Genomic DNA, 23,874 nt, shown 5'->3' with positions numbered 1-23,874 from the left:
AATGAGCTGCCAGAGGATGTGGTGGAGGCTGGTACAATTGCAACATTTAAGAGGCATTTGGATGAGTATACGAATAGGAAGAGATTGGAGGGATATGGGCCGGGTGCTGACAGGTGGGGCTAGATTGGGTTGGGATATCTGGTCAGCGTGGACAGGTTGGACTGAGGGTCTATTTTCATGCTGAACATCTCTATGACTCAGTTCTAAAGGGTCATCCCTTCACCCGATGTCTTTGGGTCCTAGTCTTTCCTACTGGTGCAAATATCTTCTTCCTGACCATTCTATCTCTCAGTATTCTGTAAGTTTCAATCAGATTCCCCCCCCCCTCCCCCCCCCCCACCATCTTTCTGAACTCCATCAAGTACAGACCCAGAATCCTCAACCATTTCTCGTATGACAAGCCCTTCATCCCCACGATCAGTCTTGTAAACCTCCTCCGATATCAACACATCCTTCCTTAGATACGGGGCCCCATAACTGCCCACAATATTCCAAATGCAGTCTGACTGAAGCCTTATACCGCCTCAGCAGGACATCCCTGCTCTTGTATTCTAGCCCTCTCGAAATGAATGCTAACATTGAATTTGCCTTCCTAACTGTCACTGAACCTGCATGTTAACTTTAAGAGAATCCTGAACTAGAATGGGGTTGAGAAACATTCCTGAAGAAGGGCTTATGCCCGAAACGTCGATTCTCCTGCTCTTTGGATGCTGCCTGACCTGCTGCGCTTTTCCAGCAACACATTTTCAGTTCAGTTGAGAAACATATCAGCCATAATTGAATGGTAGAGCAAGCCTGATCGGCCAAATAGCCTAAATCTCTCCTATATCTTATCAACTTATGGTCACATCCTTGACCCCCACCCCTTGCCTACTATTCATTATAGAGTCATAGAGATGTTCAGCATAGAAACAGACCCTTCAGTCCAACTTGTCCATGCTGACCAGATATCCCAACCTAATCTAGTCCTATTTGTCAGCCCTTAGCCCATATCCCTCTGAACCTTTCCTATTCTTATACCCATCCAGGTGCCTTTTAAATGTTGTAATTGTACCAGCCTCCATCACTTCCTCTGGCAGCTCATTCCATACACATACCACCCTCTGAGTTTTCTTGGAGTTTAGTCAAAGGTCATTAGGATTAATGGAGAACAGACAATACATCCTATTTTACAACAGAAAAACAAATTTTGGTGAAAATGTCTGGGGGAAAGTTACTATCCAGTCAAAGCAACAGCTGTATATAATATCCTTAGGAACATGACCAAAATCAATGGTTAGAAAATATTGCTACTAGTTACATATTTGCCTAATTTTGACTTAATGCACATCCTTAGATTTAAATCCATGTTAATAATAATTCAGCTCAGTTTACTGAAAGACCAAAAGCAAAGCTGAATGAAATACAAAAGATAAAATTATGAAAGAAGTGAGTTCAGGGTGTGGGCACACAATGTGGTTCCCACAATCACTTCTGGAGGCCTCAGGCTTTATAAACAGAGCTATTCCTGAGGGCAATCTTTACAGAACCACCATAGAAAGCATCCTATCGCAGTGTGGTATGGCAACTGCTCTGTCCAAGACCACCAAAAACTACAGAGAGTCGTGAACACAGCCCAGTCCATCATTTAAACCATCCATTGGCTCCATTTCCCACTGCCTTGGGAAAACAACCAACATAATCAAATGATCCCTCTTACCCCAGTTATAATCTCTTCCACCCTCTTCCATTGGCCAAGAGATATAGAAGTTTAAATACACATACCAACTGATTCAAGGACAGCTTCTTCCCCGCTGTTAACAGACTTTTGGATGGATCTCTTAAATATTAACATTGATTTCTCTCTCTGCAGTTGTAACACTGTATTCTGCAATCTGTTCTGTTACCTTGATATACCTCAAATGATACGATCTACCTAAACAGCACGCAAAATAACACTTTTCACAATATCTCGGTACACGTGAAAACAATAAATCAACCAACCAATCAGCAGCTCCTTTCAAAGCCTAAGATGGGTCTGACCAATCTCTGTGGTCACATTGTCTGGAGGACCCAGCTGCCTAGATGAAAGGTTGAATCATGAAGTGGATCTGGAAGAGGCCATTTGCTGCATCATAACCATGCTAGCTCTTTGAGAGTGCAATACGATTAAACCCCCGTCCTGCACCCATCGCTCATACCTCTTCAAACATTCATCCTGTTCCCTTCTGAACGGATTGACTGAACCTGCTTTCCCTGCCCTCTCATGCAGCACGTTTGTTGGCTGACTTCACCGTGTGTCCATCTCAGTGTCAATCGATGGAAACAGTGTCTACGTATTAACTCGTGGTTTTTGAAACGGTGAAAGCAATGCAGCCCTCCAGCGGCAATTTGCAATTCTAACGTTTATGAAACATCTCAAAATGTCCCAGGTGACCCTGGAAGCTGGGATGCAATTTGACAGAGAAACAGGGAGAGGGATATTAGACACAGACGAAACAAATAAAGAGGCATTGGGTGGCGGTGGAGGAGGGGGTGGGGGGGGGTGGGGTGGTTCCACAGCCTGGGGAAGAGGCCTCCATATGATGCCATGATTCAGGATGAGACCACTCGGCCCCTTGAGCCTGCTGTTGCACCATCCAGTAGGGTTATAGCTGATCCAATAGTAACCTCGAATCCTAACTGCCCTGATAATCTTTCACCTTCTCCTCCCCCATTTACCAATAACCTAAAGTAATTCGCCTCATACCCGTTTTAAGTGAGTGACCCTCATTTCTAAACGGTGACCCCTAAATTCTCCCATACATCTTCGCCACGCCCACTGTGTCAACACCCCTTCAGGATTTGAATTATTTTTTATTTTGCCTTTATTGTCACGTGTACTCAAGAGAGGAGTACAGTGGAATGTATACAATGTCGCTACCCAAGGTGCCACCTTAGGTACAAGTACCTAGGTACTGAATAATAAGAACAAGGTGGAAGGAAAGAACAAAGTTAAAAGTTAAACATTGCAGTGATTATTGTATTAGTTTCAATCAAGTCACCACTCAGAGTCACACAGCATGGAAACAAAAGCTTTGATCCAACTCATCCGTCAACCAGATATCCTAATGTGTCCTAGTCCCATTTGCCAGCATTTGGCCCATATCCCTCTCAACCCTTCCTATTCATATACCCATCTAGTTTCCTTTTAAATGCTGTAATTGTACCAGCCTCCATCACTTCTTCTGGCAGCTCATTCCACACACATAACCCTCTGCGTGAAAAAGTTGTCTCTTAGGTCCCTTTTAAATCTTTCCCCCTCTACCTTAAACCTATGTTTTGGACCCCCCGAACATGGGAAAACTACTTTGGCAAATCACCCTATTCATGCCCCTCATGACTTTATAAACCTCTAGAAGGTCACCCTTCAGTCTTTGATACGCCAGGGAAAAAAAATGCCCCAGTCTATTCAGCCTCTTCCCATAGCTCAAACTCTCCAGACGCGGCAACATCCTTGTAAATCTTTCTGCACTCTCTCAAATTTAACAACATCCTTTCTATGGATGGGTGACCAGAATTGTAAATAGTATTTCAAAAATGGCCTCACCGAGTATCCTATACAGCCACAACATGAGTCCCAACTCCTATACTCAAAGTTATGACCAGTGAATACGAGCATGCCAGATGCCTTGTTCAACATCCTGTCTACCTGTTACACCACTGTCAAGGAACAATGCACCTGCACCCCTAGATGTCTTTGTCAACACTCCCCAGGACCCTACCATTTCCTGTATATGTCCTGCCCTGATACGCCTTACCAAAATAGGCCAGAAGGCCATTTGGTTCAAGGCCAATTAGGGACAAGCATCAAATGATGGTCATGCCAGTGATACTATACCCCACTCAAGAAATAGGGCAGAAGGTATCAAGAATCTTATGTCCGTTTCACATCCCGAAAGATCCATATCTGATTTCCCAACGAGCTACATGTGGCTGGTGACTGACCTGCTGAATTATGTTGAAATTTTCACCCATTTGGTTTAAATGGCTAGTTAGTGAGAATGCAGGTATCCATTACTCAAACCCAGTTAACTTAAGGCATCAATAAAAAACAGAGCAATGGTTTATTGATTGTGCCTGGACCGTTGGGCCGGCTGAGGACTTCCCAGGCTGAGGAATTAAATGAAGATTCTGACAATGGCTCCACTTTCGAAACACAGACAATGATCCACTATCTGCAGCAAGGCACTGCCATCTGGTGGCTATCACATGGAAGGGCCGATCATTACAGTCTGAGCAAATTATGGGTTATCCGATTGTTAGATTTAAGCAGTTTGTTTAGAGAATGTGCTTAAGAGGCGAGGAGTATTCCCTCACACTCCAGACTTGCAATTTGGATAGAATTCTGGGAGTCAGGAGGCCAGTTATTTCCGCTGTATTCCTAACCTCCAGCCTGCTCTTGTATCCACTTGGTTTGATGTCGGGTCAATGGCTCATCTCCACTTCCCCCCCCCTCCCCCCGCCAGTGTTGTGTATAAATCCTCTATGTGAGGGATTGGGTTTTTATCCAGCTGTGAAAAGCGGTTTAATGTTTCTTTAAAATCCCCAAAAAGGCGACCCAACCCATTAGGCTACACAATCGGTATGACCGGTGCTGCCCATTCCGCTAAATGGACTGGTTTGATGCTTCCTTCACTTTCCTACCTCCTGATTTCTGGCTCTATTTTTGTCTGCAGGACAAATGGCACTGGGCGGGCCTTGCAGAATTGTGGAATTGCTTCCTGGTCAACACGCAAGGTGACCTTGGCTCCTTTGATAGCCCCTAGACCTTCCTGAAAACCTTCTGGGTATTTCATTAGGACTTCACTCAGGCAGCCATTTTCTAATCAAAAAATGTTGAGCCAATCGAGGTGAATCTCCTGCAACCGATTTCGCCCCATCAAGCTTGAGCCCAGGTCTTTTATTACAATCACTGGTAACTGAACCAGCCACTTCTCCTTTGAGACCGAAACCAAAGTTGCATCCTTAATCTGTAAAGTTTCCCCAGTATAGGTTACTCAGTCTAGCCAATGTCTTACTCAAACTTAAGGGTTGGAGTCCAGAGCAAACTTTGTGAAAGACTGGTTCTGCAATTACCAATACAATGTTGACCTCTTAGAACCGAGTGACTGTTAAATCAGACGTTAATTTTCATTGGTTCTGATTTGGATGTTGCTAAGCAATTTAACTGTTCCAGACCAGATGTAGGGCACTGCCCAGGTTGTGCATTCTAGGTCAAAACAACGACTGCAGATGCTGGAAACCAGATTCTGGATTAGTGGTGCTGGAAAAGCACAGCAGTTCAGGCAGCATCTGAGGGGCAGTAAAATCGACGTTTTGGGCAAAAGCCCTTCATCAGGAATACAGACAGAGTGCCTGAAGGGTGGAGAGATTGTGCATTCTCCTGGGTACCCGCCTCGGAGTTCTCTTACTCAGTTTAGGTCCAGTGGAACTGTTTTGCTGTCTCAAGTCCTCATAACAACAGCAACTACAATGGCTTGCTGGCCCGGATCTTGAAGAAAGTTTTAAGCATTTGGCTGAGGCTTGGCTTTGTATTGCTGTGGGGGCTGACCTAGAGTCCCTCTGTACAGGATGTGTCTTGAGTAAGGCTCTGCAATTGCCTTCACTCAAATGGCATTCCTCAAGCTCAGTCAGACTGATCAAGGTGTCCACTTCCATTGGAATACCCTGCAACTCATGTGTTCGATTTGCCTCATTTTCCAATAATAAAGCCAGTTGAAGCACCTTTTCTAAGTCCAGCTGGGCTTCAGCTATTAGGTGCTTTTGCATGGTTACATCATTAATTCCACATACCAAATGATCATCTTATTAAGGGTTAAACCAACTGCACATGCTTCTACCAGTCATCTTAACTGAGTCAAAAATCCCAAAATGGCTTCCCCTCATTCTTGAACTGCTGAGTAAAACTGATAGCATCTCAGAATCAGAGGAGGGATGGGGTTGTAATATTCCTTAACTAAATCTGTGAAATCTTAGAGTCACAGAGAGTACAGCATGGAAACAGACCCTTTGGTCCAACCTGTCCATGCCGACCAGATATCCTAACCCAATCTAGTCACACCTGCCAGCACCCGGCCCATATCCCTCCAAACCCTTCCTATTCATACACCCATCCAAATGCCTCTTAAATGTTGCAATTGTATCAGCCTCCACCACATCCTCTGGCAGCTCATTCCATTCACATACCACCCTCTGCGTGAAAACGTTGCCCCTTAGGTCTCTTTTATATCTTTCCCCTCTCACCCTAAACCTATGCCCTCTAGTTCTGGACTCCCCGATCCCAGGGAAAAGACTTTGTCTATTTATCCTATCCATGTCCCTCATAATTTTGTAAACCTCTATAAGGTCACCCCTCAGCCTCTGACGCTCCAGGGAAAACAGGCCCAGCCTATTCAGCCTCTCCCTGTAGCTCAAATCCTCCAACCCTGGCAACATCCTTGTAAATCTTTTCTGAACCCTTTCAAGTTTCACAACATCTTTCTTATAGGAAGGAGACCAGAATTGCACGCAATATTCTAACAGTGGCCTAACCAATGTCCTGTACAGCCACAACATGACCTCCCAACTCCTGTACGCAATACTCTGACCAATAAAGGAAAGCATACCAAACGCCTTCTTCAATATCCTATCTACCTGCAACTTTCAAGAAGCTATGAACCTGCACTTCAAGGTCTCTTTGTTCAGCAACACTCCCTAGGACCTTACCATTAAGTGTATAAGTCCTGCTAAGATTTGCTTTCCCAAAATGCAGCACCTCGCATTTATCTGAATTAAACTCCATCTGCCACTTCTCAGCCCATTGGCCCATCTGGTCCAGATCCTGGTGTAATCTGAGGTAACCCTCTTTGCTGTCCACTACACCTCCAATTTTGGTGTCATCTGCAAACTTATAACTGTACCTCTTATGCTCGCATCCAAATTATTTATGTAAATGACAAAAGGTAGAGGACCCAGCACCGATCCTTGTGGCACTCCACTGGTCACAGGCCTCCAGTCTGAAAAACAACCCTCCACTACCACCATCCTCTGTCTTCTACCTTTGAGCCAGTTCTGTATCCAAATGGCTAGTTCTCCCTTTATTCCATGAAATCTAACCTTGCTAACCAATCTCCCATGGGGAACCTTGTTGAACGCCTTACTGAAGTCCATCTAGATCACATCTACCGCTCTGCCCTCATCAATCTTCTTTGTTACTTCTTCAAAAAACTCAATCAAGTTTGTGAGACATGATTTCCCACGCACAAAGCCATGTTGACTATACTGAATCAGTCCTTGCCTTTCCAAATACATGTACATCCTGTCCCTCAGGATTCCCTCCAACAACTTGCCCACCACCAAGGTCAGGCTCACTGGTCTATAGTTCCCTGGCTTGTCTTTACCACTCTTCTTAAACAGTGGCACCACGTTTGCCAACCTCCAGTCTTCCGGCACCTCATCTGTGACTATCGATGATACAAATATCTCAGCAAGAGGCCCAGCAATCACTTCTCTAGCTTCCCACAGAGTTCTCGGGTACACCTGATCAGGTCCTGGGGGATTTATCCACCTTTAACCATTTCAAGACATTCAGCACTTCCTCCTCTGTAATCTGGACATTTTGCAAGATGTCACCATCTATTTCCCGACAGTCTATAACTTCCAAATCCTTTTCTACAGTAAATACTGATGCAAAATATTCATTTAGTATCTCCCAGTGTTTTATAGAGGAATAAGACGGTGTTATTTTCTGGGTCTGTAGATTGTGAAGGAGCAAAAATGGCCTTTGCAGTGATATGTACCTCTTGTCAGATGTGGGAGTTTAAAGAGAGTTTAAGGGTTATTGTGGATTACATCTGCTATAAATGCTGTTGGATGCGAATCTTATCAGATCGAGTGGATTGGTTGGAGAGACAGATAGAAGCGATGAGGAATTTGCAACAGCAACAGTATGTGATGGATGGCAGTTATAGGATGGGGGGAAAGTCTCAGATACTGTCACATAGATGGGTTAACTCCAGGAAGTGTAAGAGAGGTCAGCACCTAGGGCAGGAGTCTTTTGTGGCTATACCCATTTCAAACAGGTATGCTGTTTTGGAAAATGTAGGGGGTGATGGATTCTCAGGGGAACGTAGCACAAACAGCCAAGTTTCTGGTATTGCGACTGGCTCTAATGCAACGAGGGGTACGTCAGCTTCCAAGACATCAATTGTGTTAGAGTATTCTGTAGTCCGAGGTACAGACAGACGTTTCTGTGGCCAGCAGAGAAAAAGCAGAATGGTGTGTTGTTTCCTTGGTGCCAGGATCAAGGATGTCTCAGAGAGGGTGCAGAATGTTCTCACGGGGAAGAGGGGCCAGCAGGAGGTCATTGTTCACATTGGAACCAACAACATAGGAAGGGAAAAGGTTGAGATTCTGAAGGGAGATTACAGAGAATTAGGCAGAAATTTAAAAAGGAGGTCCTCAAGGGTGCAGACATGACTGCCCAGCTGGTTCAGTGCGCTACGTGCTTGATGTGGGAGGTCAACGACTCTGGTGTGTCTGGCTCGTATAAGTGTGAAAAGTGTGTGCACATTCAGCTATTGACTGAGCATATTGCAGCGCTGATGAAAGAACTTGAGGACGTTAGGCTCATCCGAGAGAACGAGATCTTTCTGGACAAGACCTTCAGCGAGGTGATTATACCGACCATACCAGAAGAGAGCAGACGATGAGGAAGGCAGAGAGGAGACAGGTGCAAGAGACCCCGGGAGAAGTACCTGTCAGGAACAAGTTGAAGCTTTTGGAAACAGTAGAGACTGATGACACTGCCAGTTCGCAAGGTGGCCAGGTCTGTCAATCAAAAGTTGGCGCAGAGGCAGAGTGGAAGAGTCGGACATCGCACAGAGCTGTGGTAATAGGGGACTCCATCGTGAGAGGAACTGACCGGGGTTTTTGTAGCAGCAGACGGGATTTAAGGATGGTGTGTTGCCTTCCTGGAGCCAGGGTGAAAGACATCACGGACAGAGTGCAGGAAATCCTCAAGGACGAGGGTGAAGAGCCAGAGGTGGTGGTACATGTCGGCACAAATGATGTCGGGAAGAAGAGGAGGAACATACTACAGCGGGACTTCGGAGAACTTGGAAGAAGGCTGAAAAGTAGGATGTCCAAAGTGGTTATCTCCGGTTTGCTTCCAGTTCCTCGGGCTGGTGAGGCCAGAAACAGGGAGATAATGGACTTGAACGTGTGGCTGGGGAACTGGTGCAGGAAGCAAGGATTTAAACTCTTGGATCACTGGGGTATATTTTGTGGTAAGCATAAATTCTACAAGAGAGACGGTTTGCACCTTAATAGGTGAGGGACCAGCATTCTGGCAGGTCTTTTACTGCAACACCGCTACATTTAAACTAAGTAGCAGGGGCGGGGGGAGGGGACTATCAATGAGGCAGAAAACTCGGAAAGGGATCATGCTGTAAGGTTGAGTGAAATAGGAGTTGATGGGAAGGGTGAGGGCAGTAACAAATTATAAATACTATACATGAATGCACGAAGCATTAGACATAAGATGGATGAGCTTGAGGCTCTTTTGGAAATTGGCAGATATGATATTGTGGGGATAACTGAGACGTGGCTTCAAGTGGACAGGATCTGGGAAATGAATATTCAAGGCTACACGTGCTATCGTAAGGACAGACTGACGGGCAGAGGGGGTGGGGTGGCCTTGTTGGTAAGGGATGATATTCAGTCCCTTGCGTGGGGGGACCAAAAGTCAGGGGACGTAGAGTCAGTGTGGATAGAGCTGCAAAATACTAAGGGTAAAAAGACCCTCTTGGGAGTCATCTACAAGCCCCCAAACAGTAATCTGGATGTCGGATGTAAGTTGAATCAGGAGCTGAAATTGGCCTGTCGCAAAGATGTTATTACAGTTGTTATGGGGGATTTTAACATGCAGGTAGACTGGGAGAATCAGGATGGTATTGGACCTCAAGAAAGAGACTTTGCGGAGTGCCTCCGAGATGGATTCTTAGAGCAGCTGATGCTGGAGCCGACCAGGGAGAATGCAATTCTGGATCTGGTATTGTGCAACGAACCAGAATTGGTCAGAGACCTTGAAGTGAAGGAGCCATTGGGAAGTAGTGACCATAATACATTAAGCTTCAATCTGCAATTTGAGAGGGAGAGGGTACAGTTGGAAGTGACAGTACTTCTGTTGAATAAAGGGAACTATGGAGCTATGAGGGAGGAGCTGGCCAAAGTTCAATGGTGCAATACCTTAGCAGGGAGGACCGTGGAGGAACAATGGCGGATATTTCTGAGTATAATGCAGAAGTTGCAGGGTCAGTTCATTCCTAAAAGGAAGAAAGATCCCAGGAGGATGCATGGGTGGCTGTGGCTGATGAGGGAAGTTAAGAAACATATACAGTTAAAAGAGAAAAAGTATAACATAGCAAAGATAAGTGGGAAAACTGAGGACTGGGAAGCTTTTAAAGAGCAACAGAAGATTAGTAAGAAGGAAATACGCAGAGGGAAAATGAGGTACGAAGGTAAACTGGCCAATAATATAAAGGAGGATAGTAAAAGCTTTTTTAGGTATGTGCAAGGCAAAAAAATGGTTAGGACTAAAATTGGGCACTTGAAGACAGAAACGGGGGATATATTACGGGGAACAAAGAAATGGCAGAAGTATTAAATGGGTACTTCAGATCTGTGTTCACTGGGGAAGACACAAGCAATCTCCCTGAGGTAACAGTGGCTGAAGGACCTGAACTTACGGGAATTTATATTTGCCAAGAGTTGGTGTTGGAGAGACTGTTAGGTCTGGAGGTTGATAAGTCCCCAGGGCCTGATGGTCTACATCCCAGGGTACTGAAGGAGGTGGCTCAAGAAATCGTGGAAGCGTTGGTGACTATTTTTCAGAGTTCGATAGATTCAGGGTCGGTTCCTGAGGATTGGAGGGTGGCTAATATTATACCACTTTTCAAGAAAGGTGGGAGAGAGAAAGCAGGAAATTATAGACCAGTTAGTCTGACCTCAGTGGTGGGAAAGATACTGGAGTCTATTATAAAGGACGAAATTACGGCACATCTGGATAGTAGTAACAGGATAGGACAGAGTGAGCATGGATTTATGAAGGGGAAATCATGCTTGACTAATCTTCTTGAATTTTTTGAGGATGTAACTCTGAAGATGGACGAGGGAGATCCAGTAGATGTAGTGTACCTGGACTTTCAGAAAGCTTTTGATTAAGTCCCACACAGGAGGTTCGTGAGTAAAATTAGGGTGCATGGAACTGGGGGCAAAGTACTAACTTGGATTGAAAGTTGGTTGGCTGATACGAAACAAAGGGAAGTGATAAATGGCTCCATTTCAGAATGGCAGGCAGTGACCAGTGGGGTACCGCAGGGATCTGTGCTGGGACCGCAGCTTTTTACAATATATATTAATGATATAGAAGATGGTATCAGCAATAACATTAGCAAATTTGTTGATGATACAAAGCTGGGTGGTAGGGTGAAATGTGATGAGGATGTTAGGAGATTACAGGGTGACCTGGAAAAGTTAGGTGAGTAGGCAGATGCAGTTTAATGTGGATAAATGTATGGTTATTCACTTTGGTGGCAAGAACAGGAAGGCAGATTACTACCTCAATGGAATCAATTTAGGTAAAGGGGCAGTACAGAGAGATCTGGGTGTTCTTGTACATCAGTCAATGAAGGCAAGCATGCAGGTACAGCAGGTAGTGAAGAAGGCTAATTGCATGCTGGCCTTCATAACAAGAGGAATTGAGTATAGAAGCAAAGAGGTGCTTCTGCAGCTGAACAGGGCCCTGGTGAGACCACACCTGGAGTACTGTGTGCAGTTCTGGTCTCCAAATTTGAGGAAAGACATTCTGGCTATTGAGGGAATGCAGCGTAGGTTCACAAGATCAATTCCTGGAATGACGGGATTACCTTACACTGAAAGACTGAAGCGATTGGGCTTGTATACTCTTGAGTTTAGAAGACTGAAAGGGGATCTGATTGGGACATATAAGATTATGAAAGGATTGGACACTCTGGCAGCAGGAAACATGTTTCCACTGATGGGCGAGTGCCGAACCAGAGGACACAGCTTAAAAATACGGGGTAGACCATTTAGGACAGAGATGAGGAGAAACTTCTTCACCCAGAGAGTGGTGGCTGTGTGGAATGCTCTGCCCCAGTGGAGGCCCAGTCTCTGGATTCATTTAAGAAAGAGTTGGATAGAGCTCTCAAGGATAGTGGAATCAAGGGTTATGGAGATAAGGCAGGAAGAGGATACTGATTAGGAATGATCAGCCATGATCATATTGAATGGCATTGCAGACTTGAAGGGCTGAATGGCCTACTCCTGCACCTATTGTCTATTGTCATAATATCTGGATTACTCCCAGTGCTACGAGCTAGTGAGGGCAGAAATAGGAGGATAGAGCAGATAAATGAATGGCTGAGGAGAAGGATTCACATTTTTGGATCATTGGAGTCTCTTTTGGGGTAGAAGTGACCTGTACAAGAGGGATGGATTGCACACTCTTGAAATGTTTTAGCATCTGGTGTCTCAGGGAAAGTCAGTCTCCTATTAACTGAAAGAGCTGTGGGTCCACAAGCTGTGAGGAGAATTACTCATTGCTTTTCATCTGCTCCAATGTCATTTGCCTGCAAAACAAAATGCATTCTTTCCACATTCTGGGCACAGTCTTCGCTAGCAGGATCGAATGAGTCAGGCTTCCCAAATAATGGCATGATGCCAGGAATGCTTACCCCAACTCAAAGATAACAGCTGCGAGTGAATTTCTTCAGGACCGTGCTTTTCTCTCGTCACCACCGAAATAATTCCACAGAAGCCTGTATCCCGTCACCAATTATTTACACCTGAGAGGCCTTGACACTAATCCAGCTACCTCCGAGTGAACAGAACCTCTGACACTCCTGTTCCTTTCTTTTTCACTTTTTTTTGCGGTAGTGCTTATTTTTCCCCCAGCAGCCATGTTGTGTGTGTGCAGGTGTGGGACACAGTGAAAGACACAAGGTGCACGAATCTTTATTCAAATTTCCACCACCAGGAAGAAAGGAAACACCCGAGTGGCCAGTGACAAGCAGTGCCCTTCACATCAAAGGGCGATGCTGTGTGATCAAACAGTGAAGGGGAGGGCACGGCTTAAATCAAAATAGAGTTGGAGGGGGAAATAATGCACTCCACTCCCTGAACAACTCCAGGGTGTCGGTGGACACCCCGTGCTCCTTCTCCAAGGACACCCGGGCTCTAACGTAACCCCGGAAGAGGGGCAGGCAGTCGGCCCTAACGACCCCCTCCACGGCCCGCTGCCTGGACCTGTTGATGGCCAGTTTGGCCAAGCCCAGGAGCAGACCCACGAGGAGGTCTTCAGACCTGCCCTCCCTCCTCCGTACCAGGTGCCCAAATACCAGGAGCATGGGACTGAAGTACAACCAAAAGCAGAGGAGGAGGTTTTTAAGAAAATTAAAAAGGGAGTGCAAACGCCCACACCCAATATACACGTGGTCCCCAAAATAGAGTTGGAGGGGGAAATAATGCACTCCACTCCCTGTGGCACCCACCTCTCCCTGAACAACTCCAGGGTGTTAGTGGACACACTCCTGTTCCTTTTTTTTTCAATCAAAGGGCAATGCTGTGTGATCACACTCCTTTTTTTTCTTTTTTCTTAACCCCCACACTACCGCCTAAGTGCGGTAGTGCTTATTTTTTCCCCAGCACCCATGGTGTGTGTGTGTGTGCAGGTGTGAGACACAGTGAAAGACACAAGGTGCACGAATCTTTATTCAATTTCCACAACCAGGAAGAAAGGAAAACAGCCGAGTGGCCAGTGACAAGCACCGCCCTTCACATCAAAGGGCAATGCTGTGTGATCAAACAGTGAAGGGGAGGGCAGGGAATAAATTAACAAAAAAAAGAGTTGGAGAGGGAAATAATGCACTCCACTCCCTGCGGCGCCCACCTCTCCCTGAACAACTCCAGTGAGTTGGTGGAAACACTCCTGTTCCTCTTTTTTTTTTCCTTTTTTTTATTATTTTATTTTTCTTTTTTTTTTACTGCCCTTCACATCAAATGAAGCTTTTTTTTTTCTTTACACCCCCACACTACCGCCTAAGTGCGGTAGTGCTTATTTTATACCCAGCACCCATGGTGTGTGTGTGCACAGGTGTAAAACACAGTGAAGGACACAAAGTGCACGAATCTTTATTCAATTTCCACCACCAGGAAGATAGGAAAAACACCCGAGTGGCCAGTGACAAGCACTGCCCTTCACGTCAAAGGGCAATGCTGTGTGATCAAACAGTGAAGGGGAGGGCAGGGACTAAATTTAAAAAAAGAGTTGGAGAGGGAAATAATGCACTCCACTCCCTGCGGCGCCCACCTCTCCCTGAACAACTCCAGGGAGTTGGTGGAAACACTCCTGTTCCTCTCTATCAGCCAGGCTCCCTGATTGGCCCAGGTTAAGAGCCCCAATCAGGGATCTCTGAAGTCCACCTGACTGACCTCATTACAATCACTATAACCACCACCTTTTCAAGGGCAACTAGAGATGGGCAACAAAATACTAGCTTAGCCTGCATACCCTCATCCTGTGAATAAATAAAAGCATTCCACAGCAGGCAGCTTCTTCAAAAAAAAACTCCAATACCCCTCATTAAAATTGATTTCCTTTTCACAAAACCACGTTGTTTACCTGATCAGCTTGATCCTTCAAACTTCTGGTCATAACATTTTAATTAGAGTTCTACAAGTTCCCTAGGACAGATGTTAAGCTAACTGACCTGTGGTTTCCTGCTTTCTGTCTCCCTCCCTGCTTTTATTAAATAAAGACATTACATTTTATGTTTTCCAATCTAATGCAACCTTCCCTGAAATTAGGGAGTCTCAGAACATTAAAACCAATGCGTCAATTATCTCATGAGTAATTTCTTTTAAGATGCTGGGATAAAGTCCATCAGGACTAGGGACTTGTCTGCCTGCAGCATTAGCAATTTACTCAGGTGATAGGAACCTTCTCAATTTTCCCCCTATCAACTTCCAGGTTTACATTTATTTCTGGGATGTTGCTTGTATCCTTCATGGGGAAGATTAATGCAAAATACCTGCTCATTTCATCAGCCATCTTTTATTAATTCCCCAGTCACACTTTCCATCATACCAACAGTCATTTTATTAACTCATTTTTATTTCCTCAAATATCTCTAAACACTTATCTTTCCCTCACACTCTCATTTTGCCACCTTGTTAAGCTTTTAGTTATTTTTTCCTTTATCTATATTTTATACAATCTTATGACCTGTCAGCCATCGTTGTGCAATTATCAGGTTTTTTTCTGTCATTTTTAACACCTTTAGTTAACCAGGGATGGTGTATCTTCCCTTTATAATTTTTCTTACTTGTTGTATTCAGAAATACCCTCTTAAATGTCTGCCCTGTGTCCCTATTGACCTATTGCTTAATCTAATTTCCATTTCACTTTAACTAGCTAATTCTTCATATCCTCCTGTGTTTAATTCAGTATAAAATACTAGTCTTGTACCCACTCTTCTGTCCCTCAACTGAAAGTAAAATTATATTATGATCACTGCTATTGAAGAGCACTTGCACTATGAGATAATTAACTAATCCTACCTCTCTGCACAGTGGAGTACTGCTTCTCACTGGTTGCCTCCACAATAATCAGTTCTAAGAAACTACACTGAAAAAGTTTTCTACCAAGTCCTCATCTAGGCTACTTTTGAGTATTTGATTTTTCCTTTCAGTATGTATTCCTCATGATTATCACCATAACGTTTTGTTAAGCTCCAATAATATTTTCTTTTATATTCCATCCTACTCTGGGATTACATTAGGGGAATCAGTGCACCACTTATGCAGGTGACTTCTCGCCTTAAATGTTTCCAATCTCTACCGAAAATGTTTGCACATACCGGTTTCCAGGACTTAAGCCACCCCATTACTTTTGTGTTAAGAGAGTCATTTATTAACAGAATCACCCTTCCACCTTTCCTCAGTTCTTCATAAATGTCATGTACTCTTCAGGATTCAGGTACAAATCCATGTCATTCTGCAACCAGGTCTCTGTGATGGCTATCAGATTATTCATTCCTATTTATGCTATCAGTTCATCTGTTTTATTTTGAATGCTACCTGCATTCAGATACAGAGCCTTTGGCTTTATCCTTTTATAATTTTTGTAATCTCTAGCCTTATTTGTTGAATTACTTCTTGATTTAGAGTTATACACCATGGAAACATACCTTTTGGTTAAACTAATCCATGCCAACCATATTCCCAAACTAAACCAGTCCCACTACCCTGCGTTTGGCCCATATTTCTCCAAACTTTCCTGTTCATGCACTTAGCCAAAGGTCTTTTAAATGTTGTAACTGCACCAGCATCCACCACTTCCTCTGGCAGTTCATTCCACACAAGAATCACTTTCTGTACAAATAAGTTGCTCCAGCGTTATTTTTAAAACTTTCTTCTCTCTCCTTTAAAATATGCCTCCTAGTTTTGAATTCCCACGCTGTAGAGAACAGACCCTTGGCTATTCACCTTATCTATACCCCTCATGATTTGAAAAACCTCTATAAGGTCACCCCTCAACCTCCAATGCTCCAGTGGACAAGTGTCACAAACCTATTCAGCCTTTCTTTATATCTCAAACCCTCCATTCCTGGCAACATCCTGGTAAACCTTTTCTGCACCCTCTCCAATTTAACAATATCCTTCCTTTAGCAGGTTGACTAGCACTGCAAACAGTACTCCAGAAGAGGCCGCCCCAACCTCAACATGATGCTCCAACTCAAACTCAAAAGTCTGAGTAATGAAGGCAAGCGGGCTAAACATATTCTCAACCACTCTGTTTACATGTGATGCAAATTTCAAAGGATTACTTGCCTGAACCCATAGGTCTCTCTGTTCAACAATAATACCCAAGGCTCTACCATTAATTGTACAAGTCTTGCCTTTGTTTGTTTTACCAAAACTTACCAAAAGTACTCACTATCCATCCTGCCCCCACAGTCCTTTATCATTTCTCACATGAATACTTTTGCTTCCTTGCCTTATCTCTACTATTTAATTTACATCTTTACAACTTTGATCTCTCCTCCCGCCCCCAGTTCTTACTGCTTCATGAACATTGGAAATAGGAGCACAAATAAATTAGTCAGCCTGTTGGGTTGGCTTAGTCAATCAGTGAATCATGACCAATCTGAACTCTACATTCACACCTATCCTGGCAACTTCCAAGATGGCGCTGCAGCATGACACTTCCGATGGAGCTCGTCCACTCTGTCCGATTTTTCTTTCTTTTCTCTTTTGTGTGTTTTTCTGTCTCTCTTCTTAGCAACACCCTGAACTCCTGGCCTCAGCACACACTCAGACTCTCGACCTCAGTGTGGACCTGGCAAGGCGTCCTCTTGGCCTGGCGGATGGTGTTTTGACCCGGCATGGCGATCTCTCGGCCTGTCGAGGTGGTCACTTGACTTGGTGTGGTGGTTCTCCAGTCCGGCATGTTGCAGTGGTCCTTCGACAGCCCATGGCAGTCTTTTGGCCCAGTGTGGACTTGTGGCCTTGAGGTGTTTCCAGAGTGGTCTCCCAGTCTTGAGAATCTCGCGGTAAAACTTGGCATGGTCTGAAGTCAAGGCCTGGTACAGATCAGAGGCTAGGTGCCAGCATGGACTGTTGTTCTGAACTTTCTTATTTCTCTAATTTATTCCTATGATCTGTAATACTTGACTTCTTATTTAACTAATTATCTTTTCCTTAAGAACGTGCACTGAAAAATCTGTACCTAGGTATCTTGTAGCTAAGATGGCACCATAATTGGCAACTTGTAAATTTTTCACTGTACAGTAGAACCTTCGTATCCTGTCACTGTGGTTTCAGTTGGCCACGGTGTACCATGGCCCTAAAGTATTACATGGAACATTCCAGAAATAGTTCCGGGGGCTGCCATTTAAATGATAAGGTTTGCTACTGTCCGTGGTTTCGGTCATCCGTGGTAGGTCTTGAAATGTATCACCTGTGGATTGGGGGGGGGGGGGCACCTGCACTCATTTGAGTACGTGACAATAAAGCTAATTCAATTCAACCATTGATCTCCCTGCCCTGATTGAATTTATCTACCTCTGCCTTAAAAATAGTTAAAAGGCAATTACCTCACATCCACTGCTTTCTGAACCAGAGATTTCCAAAGCTGCATGGAAAAAAAGTTTCCCCCTATCACTGTACTATAAGGGACACTCCTCGTTTTAAAACTGTGCACTCTTGTTCTGGACTGACCCACATCTTTTCCACATACTCCTTGTCAATAGAATAAAATAGAAGAACTGTACATTCTGGATACCTGGAAAAAATATCCGCAGAAATTGCTGGATAAACTAAGCAGGTCTGGCAGCATCTGTGGAGAGAAAGCGGAGTTAAAGTTAAGTCATAGAGTAATAGAAACATACAGCACAGAAACTATGCTGACCTGATATCCTAACCTAATTTAGTCCCATTTGCCTGCACATAGCCCATATCCCTCTAAACCCTTCCTATTCACGTACTCATTCAGACGCCTTTTTAAAGTTGTAATTGTGCCAGCCTCCATCTTCAGGCAGCTCATTCCATACACACACCACCCTCTGCGTAAACAAGTTACCCCTTAGGTCCCTCTTAAATCTTTCCCATCTCACCCTACACCTATGACCTCTAGTTCTGGATTCCCCCACCCGAGGGAAAAGAAGTTGGCTCGTGACCCTTTTTCAGAACTGCTCCTTGTCAAGTCTATTCAGGATCTTCAATCAAATCAGATTTTCAGCACCTTCAATGAATTACATCTCAATTTTGCAGGCAAATTGAAAATTACATTCACAGCCTTCACAGTTTAATTTGCCAAACCTAACCACACTTACATCCCTCAAGCTGTAAGTTAATTGTTTAATGCTCTCCTTTCCTTGTGCGCATCGGAATTTGCTATTCACAAACTGAGCTCCACCCTCATGAGCACAATAAACTGTGGGGAGAAAGGAAACTACTGCAAATATTAAGCCGATGAGATAACACCGTTTTATCAGCTGAACATTTCCAGTATTCCACAGTTTTAATTTCGATTTCCACATTCACAAGTGTGTTTTAATTTCGGATTTCCACGTCCGCACCCCTAGCAGAGGCACTGACGGGAAGAGGCGCTAACAAAACGCAATCTGTTGCAGTGATTGCTGGACCGCAGCTTCTCCCTCACCCTCCCTGGGAACTGGTTCAGCTTTGATTGACAGCTCTCTCCCGGGGACCCGGGGGGGGCCGGGCTGGCAGTCACGTGGCCTCGGGTTGCATCAGCCGCGAGGGGGCGGGGACTGCTCGGCCGGACTGACGTGCGTCTGGACCAATCGGAGGGCGGAACGGCGGCGCGGCCGCCGGGGTCTGACCAATCGGAGTGGCGAGGGGGCGGGGTTGAGAGCCGGCAGCGGCGGTGAGGGAGGTGTTGAGGGTCGGTGCGGGAGCCGGGTGAGTGAAGGGAGGGAGAGAGAGTGGGTCTTTCGTGCTCGGTTACCGAATCTAACCTGCTTTAATTTGTTTTTGTTCCCTGACCATTTAGCGAGAATATTTCCGGTGGAGTTTGATGCCGGTGAGTTGTGGCCTCATGCTCCCAGTGTGAGGCGGCTTTGCGGCCCATCATTTCCAGCAGGAGAGAGAGAGAGAGAGAGGCACTTTCTGCAAGGGACGAGGTCGTGGTGCTACAAGGACATTAACAAAAAAAAACTATGCATCGCTGGAAAGAGAGTTATATTGTCCAAGTTTTATTTTCCCCTTTTTTTCTGTTATCAGGATAGATTCCAGGAGGATCACAACACACACACACACAGAGTTGTGAGCTTGAAATTTGACATTCTTGCGTTTGTCCTGACCAGCCCAGGACTAAAGCATCTGACAACGTGTCTGTCAATTAGGCGAGGTTTAAGATATGTACCTGTGCGATGGCTGCATGCATGTCTGTGGGAAATAAATGTTGGTGTCTGCATATTACAGAAGAGGTCAAACCATAAAGGTAGATCAATCTCTGGGGTTTGATCGAGTGCATCCCAGGACATTGTGGGAAACTAGGGAGGACATTGTGGGGCCCCAGGAAGGGATATTTGTCTCATCTGCAGCCAAAGATGTGTTGCTGGAGGACTGGAAGGTGGCTAACGTTGTGCTTCCATTTAAGAAAGGCTGCAAGGAGCAGCCTAAGAACTGTAGACCGGTGAGTCTGATCTTGGTTGTGTGTAAGCTGTTGGAGAGGACTCTGAGAGACACGATTTACGTGCATTCGGAAAGGCAAAGTCGGTTTAGGGATAGTCAGCACGGCTTGATTGAGTTGGATGTGGCCAAGAAGATAGATGAGGGTAGAATAGTAGACATCTACACGGACTTTAGTGAGGCCTTCAGCAAGGTTCTGCATGATAGACGAGTCAGTAAAGTTAGATAACATAATTCGGGGCCAACTTGCCAATTGCGTACAAAATTGGCTTGATGGTAGAAAACAGAGGGTGGTGTTGGAGGGTTGTTTTTTTGGATTGAAGGCCTGTGACCATTAGTGTTCCACTTTCCACTTTGGTTTGTCATTTATATAAATTATTTGGTTGAGAATATTGGAAGCATGGTTAGTAAGTTTGCGGATGATGTCAATATTGGTGATATAGTAGATAGTGAGGAAGATTATCTAAGATTACAAAGGAATCTTGATCAGTTGGGCCAATGGACCGAGGATTGGCAGATGATGTTCATTTTAGATAATTGAAAGGTGTTGCATTTAGGTAGGACGAACAAGGGCAGGACTTACACACTTAGAGACAGAGGGGTTCAAGTACATATTTCATTGAAATGTGTGTCACAGGTACTGGATTAGTGGTGCTGGAAGAGCACAGCAGTTCAGGCAGCATCCGAGGAGCAGTAAAATCGACGTTTCACAGGTGTGTCACAGATAGACAAACTGGTAAAGAAGGCGTTTGGCATGCTTAGCTTAATTGCTCAGACCAGAGTATAGGAGTTGGGATGTCATGTTGCAGTTGTACAGGATGTTGGTGAGGCCACTTTTGGAATACTGTGTACAGTTCTGGTTGCCCTGCTGTGTGAGGATTATTATTAAATTGGAGTGGGTGCAGAAAAGATGTTACTGACACTGGAGGGTTTCAGTTATATGGAGAGGCTGGATAAGTTGGGACTTTTTTCACAGAGTGTAGGAAGTTGAAGGGTGACCTTAAAGGTTTGTAAAATCATGAGGGGCATAGATAAAGTGAATAGCCAAAATCTTTTTCCTAAGGTTGGGGAGTTCAAAACTAGAAGGCATAATTTTAAGGTGAGAGTTGAAAGATTTAAAAGGGATTGGAGGGGCAGTTTTTTCATGCAAGGTGGTTTGCATTTGGAATGAAGAGAAAGTGTTAGATGTCGGTACAGTTACAACATTTAAAAGACTTTTGGACAGGTACTTGAATAAGAAAGGTTAGAGGGATATGGGCGAAACGCAGGCAAATGGGTCTATTTTGGTTTGGGAAACCTGGTTGGCATGGACGAGTTGGGCCGAAGAGTGTGTTTCCGTGCTGTGTGACTCTGGCCAGTGTTGTCCACCCTCCCCCCTTGCCAGGTTCACTAGGTCCTGGATGCAAATCCTATTCCAGAGATTTTCATAATCAAGGCAGGCTACACTTCCAGTACAGTCTTGAGGATATTGTTAGGGAGGTTCTCCCTGGCCGACCCAATGAGCAACACTGCTACAAAAACAGGACATCTGGTCTTTTACTTTATAGAATGGTCACAGCAGAAGAGGAGGCTATCTGGTACATTGTCAGTGCCAACTCTCTAAGACAAATGCAGCTAGTCTCATTCCCCTTTTACATTGGAGACTCTTGCCACATAGCTTCACTGATTCCACAAACCTTCCGAAAATTGAACTGATTACAGCTGACGTAAAGGCTTGCTAGCCTACTCGCAACTTGTCAGGCTGATAGAACCTGTCAGAAGGGATGGAGATGATCAAGGTAGATCGGAGAAGTAAAGGAATGTAGCAGCCTGTCTCTGTGAAATTAAGCCTGATATAGCCTGCTGTGTGGAAGCAACAATAAAGGAGTTCTAGATGAAGTAAAGAATGCTGTCAAGATAGGAGGTCAGTTGATGCTAGTGAAATTATGGATGGCTCGCTCCAATGGCGAGCACAGAAGGTCTACAAATTCTATTGGATAGAATGAACAAGGTTGTGATAGTTTAAGGAATGTGGAATAATATATTTTAAAAAAAGAGTATAATGAAGAATGGAAGAAACTGTAGTAGAAAGGCACATTTCCCCTTATCTGTGTGGGTTGCCTCTGGGAGCTCTGGTTTCCTCCCACAATCCAAAGATGTGCAGGTCAGGTGAATTGGCCATGCTAAATTGCTCGCAGTGTTAGGGCATTAGTCAGAGGGAAATGGGTCTGGGTGGGTTACTCTTCGGAGGGTCAGTTTGGACTGGTTGGGCTGAAGGGCCTGTTTCCACACTGTAGGGAAATGAATCGAATCGAGAAAAAGGTGCAGTCCAGGGGATGTAGACACTGGAGCAGTAATTCAGAGGCCCAGGCTAATGTTCTGAGAACGTAGTTTCAAATGCCATCATGACAACTGGAGGAATTTAAAATTAGTAAATAAATCTGGAGTTAAATGTTAGTCTTAGTGACAATGACCATAACAATTATCACCAACTGCTGTTTAAAAATTCATCTGCTTCAGTTTAGGAAATTTGGTGTCCTTCACTGATCTGCCTACAATGAGGTAGCTGACTCTTGATTTCTGAAATGGCCTCACAAACCTATCAGTTCAAGGGCATTGGGGGTGGGGTTGGGCAACAAATGCTGACCTTGCTAGTGATACCTATAACAGGTATCCCCCTGCTTTTCGAAAGTTCACTTTATGCCACTTCATTTTTACGAAAGACCTACATTAATACCAGTTTTCACTAACTGAAAGAAACCCGAAGAGGATTTTACGAAGAAAGGTGAAATTTTTCCAGTATAAATGAATGCTTGTTCGCTCTACGCCATTTCGGCTTATGGAAGATTTCATAGGAACGCTCTGCTTTCAGGTAGCGGGCGTTACCTGTACTCCGAATAGAAAAAGCGAATCACCATTTATGCACCATTTAAGGAAGTAGGTTCGTTTTCAAACATTTCGTCACCATACCAGGTAACATCTTCAGTGAGCCTCCGGCCAAATCTTCACAAAACTCGCTATGCACCATTTAAGTTAGAAAATGGTTGTAATCATAAATAAGTCGAAGAAAGAAAATCAATTGCGAACACTGCTTTTTCTTTCAGTGTGAAGAGTTACTTGGCATAGGGATAAATGGAGATCTTAAAAGAATTGTCAGGATTGTGATTTGAAGCGTTGCAGTATTCTGAGATGTGAGTATTTGTTGGTGGAGGTGATTGAAAGGTTAATGAGATGTAGAGCAAGAAGGAGAAGAGTGATGATAGACACTTAAAGATGAAAATGGAGGGGTGTGTCTGTCTCCAACAAGCGATTGAAAAGGATGTGCAAGGCTTGAAAGCATGGAGAAATGAGCAGAGGATTGACTGTTGGACAGATCACCACTACCATCTCATTGTTAATGTTGGGTTACTCCTGCTGCTTTTCCTATGTTGAAACCAAGGGCAAAACTGTGATGAAAGTTAATAACCTTATTATTTGAGAATGTAAATTCAAAAATGGAGGTAAATTGATTTTGTTTTGGTTTTTAGGGCTGTGTCTTTGGGGTTTGGAAGATATTTGAAGCAGTGAGCCAATGGCTTTCTAAGAAGTCGTTTTATGACGGCAAGCTACCTGGCATTTTCAGTTTCAGTTGGAGCAGGACATTACTAATATTAATCG

General features: G+C 44.4%; 1 protein-coding gene across 3 annotated transcripts in view; it reads left to right on the top strand.

Moving 5' to 3' along the window:
* The first annotated feature begins 19,444 nt into the window (after positions 1 to 19,444).
* The window catches only part of aars1 (alanyl-tRNA synthetase 1), a 50,432-nt gene continuing 46,002 nt past the window's right edge, over positions 19,445 to 23,874 (top strand). Inside the window, exon 1 of one of the 3 annotated variants that reach the window (XM_072547609.1) lies at positions 19,445 to 19,506. The gene's annotated coding sequence lies outside the window, so the exon portion shown is untranslated. Of the gene's footprint in view, positions 19,628 to 23,389; positions 23,409 to 23,874 lie in introns of those variants that run through there. The other 2 variants (XM_072547607.1, XM_072547610.1) reach the window with 2 other exon arrangements.

This window comes from Chiloscyllium punctatum, chromosome 26 (genome assembly GCF_047496795.1).
Source record: "Chiloscyllium punctatum isolate Juve2018m chromosome 26, sChiPun1.3, whole genome shotgun sequence".
Lineage (NCBI taxonomy): Eukaryota > Metazoa > Chordata > Chondrichthyes > Orectolobiformes > Hemiscylliidae > Chiloscyllium > Chiloscyllium punctatum.
This window is presented reverse-complemented; position numbering and strand designations above follow the sequence as displayed.